The sequence below is a fragment of the Penaeus japonicus genome, unplaced genomic scaffold (genome assembly GCF_977035675.1).
Source record: "Penaeus japonicus unplaced genomic scaffold, GWHDUDI00000001_assembly GWHDUDI00000037, whole genome shotgun sequence".
Classification (NCBI taxonomy): domain Eukaryota; kingdom Metazoa; phylum Arthropoda; class Malacostraca; order Decapoda; family Penaeidae; genus Penaeus; species Penaeus japonicus.
The window spans coordinates 13,180,089-13,182,588 of record NW_028234439.1 but is presented as its reverse complement, the minus strand read 5'-3'; the positions used below and the strand labels follow the sequence as shown (position 1 = coordinate 13,182,588).

Below are 2,500 nucleotides of genomic sequence, written 5' to 3'. Positions count from 1 at the left end.
GGAGGCTGGGCAAGCAAATTTATCTCCGTCTGCAATGGGTTAATGTAATATTGGGCATTATGAAAACCATGACTACCTAAGTAAAAATGTTGTATAATAAACTACGTGTGTATATGTATATGTGTATATATATATATATATATATATATATAATATATATATTATATATATATATATATATATATATATATATATATTTATTTATTTATATATATTTATATATATTTATTTATATACACATATATACATTTATAAACATATGATTATATTTCAGTAAAGTATGTTTATATGCTATGCATGCTATTCATAACTATTATGCTGGAGTTCCTGTCACCTTCTATTTGGAAATGTATTTGTATTGCAACACTGTTTTTGTTGCATTAATGTTCATAATTTTATGTTACATACATACTAATTAGATCCTATTTTATATGTATTTTATGGTGATAGAGTGTAATGTTGATGTATGAGATTGAGTTTTCATATATATTTAGTTAATTTTCATGTTGAATGAAAAGCTTAACAGACAATAACATAAGACATTTATCTTATCTGTGATTTGCAACCAATTATATCAACATTGATACTTTAAGTCAGTATTTTTATTTATAAATCAATGCTTTATTGACACTTTCTTTCTAAAGTTTGAAAAGTAAAGAATTGTAAATCAACTTTGCCTGACTGCAAACAAACAAAGTTTGTATATGTATCTTGCGCTGTGTGACATGCAGATACTTAAGATGAATCTAAGAAACAGGATTGGACTTGGTGTTGAAAGGAATTTTTATATCTATATAAATAATGTGTCTTTAAGTTTGATTTTTAAGCACAAATATTTATATCAATTGGTGCAGCTTCCAAATTAGCAAGCATTTGTAAACTAGTGGTTTGTCCCAGTGAATAACACCAATCCAGTTAATATTGGTGTAAATTTGTAATTTTTATATATTAAATACACATATCAGACACAAATGTACACAAGTAAACAGAGATACATTTATATGTTTAGCTCAACCAAAGATTATACTGTATATATAGATATATGTAAATGTATGATTTTATTACAGTATATACTACAGACTTATGGGCCATTCATGGACTTCAATAATAGTAAATGGATTTATGTTTATATATTTTCTCTATCGCTCTCTCTCTATCTCTCTCTCTCTGAAGTGGACTGTGGTGTTTAAGAAGTTGAACTCTCCAGTGTTAACATGTACAGTATAGATATATTCATGAATGTATTATTTTTTAATACATTTAGTGTATTTGGTAAATAATTTATACTAAGTGAATATATGAAATTATGACAGAATTGCAGGTCCTTTATGAATATATATTCATAATAGAATATCTTCATTGCTTATTACCAAACTTGTAGGTGTGAATGAGAACATATAATTCCATAATGCAAGATTAACATTATTACATAGAATTACATATAATATGGAAGGTTTTATTTCTTTTCTTTTCTTTTTTTTTGCATTGTGGAATCATTCATTCTCATTCATACCTGCTTCTATGTGTGACTATAAAATCTTTCCAACATGTTATAATGTAAGCAGATCATGTGATTCAAAAATTCAAGTGACACTAGATTTACACTCATTGCAAATTGTTTATTTTATTATTCAGTCTGGCATTCCTCTACCTAATTTGCTAACAACCAAATAAAAATTAAATGACAAAAGCAACCAAACCAGATAGTTGTCTTTGAATATTCTTACCTTTTCAGCACCCAATTCATTAGTTATAATAGTTCCATGTACACCTCAGGATAAGTAATCATGGTTTGAATGGCCAAAAATATTATTTAATCTCATAATCAACATGTTATTCTAGGAGTTATTGTTTTCTTTCATATATCATTACGAGTCATTCCATCTTCAGTATATCATGACTTCTCATTACAAGTCATTCTTTCCCCAGTAGATCATGACCTGCTATGTATGGTATAATATTTAGCTGAAAGTGAGTCAAAAAGAGACTCTACTTTTGAAAATCACACTGTATTACCTGTAAAATGAGTAGGTGAATCTTAATTGAAGAAAAGATAAAAAAGTAAAACAGAAGATCCTTGTCTTCCTGTCCTTTTGTTATGTGTTTGTTGAGGTGTGTAACATTTTATCCTGAAACATATATTTTTTTTTATTTCATGTACTTATCTAAGAAGGTAATCTGAAGTATATTATCCAAGTGATGTGGAACCCTTCTCTTTTGGCCTAAAACAAACTATTGTAATGCCAATCCCTTTCCTTCTACTTCTCCCTCCTCACTTCTTTCTTTCTCTCCATTTTTTTCTTCTCTTCTCTAAAATTCCAAATAAATGTTTTATTTCTTAGAATATTGTGCCAGCCATTTAATTGATTTAGGCCTAATAATTCGAACGCCCCGGCATTGTGACATTCAAGGCTGGAATGCCCCCGTCGTAAGTGGGTTAAAATAATCAGATCTTGTACTCAGAAAGTTTAAACATGATGAATATCAGCCAATTTCTTCA

The 2,500-nt window shown here is 28.2% G+C and overlaps 1 protein-coding gene across 2 annotated transcripts in view; it reads left to right on the top strand.

Annotated features, from left to right (window-relative positions):
* Positions 1–152, top strand: part of LOC122253272 (acid ceramidase) — an 11,205-nt gene extending 11,053 nt beyond the window's left edge. For both annotated transcript variants that reach the window (XM_086532384.1, XM_043016206.2), the window contains one exon: positions 44–152. The gene's annotated coding sequence lies outside the window, so the exon portion shown is untranslated. The remainder of the gene's footprint in view (positions 1–43) is intronic.
* The last annotated feature ends 2,348 nt before the right edge of the window (positions 153–2,500 follow it).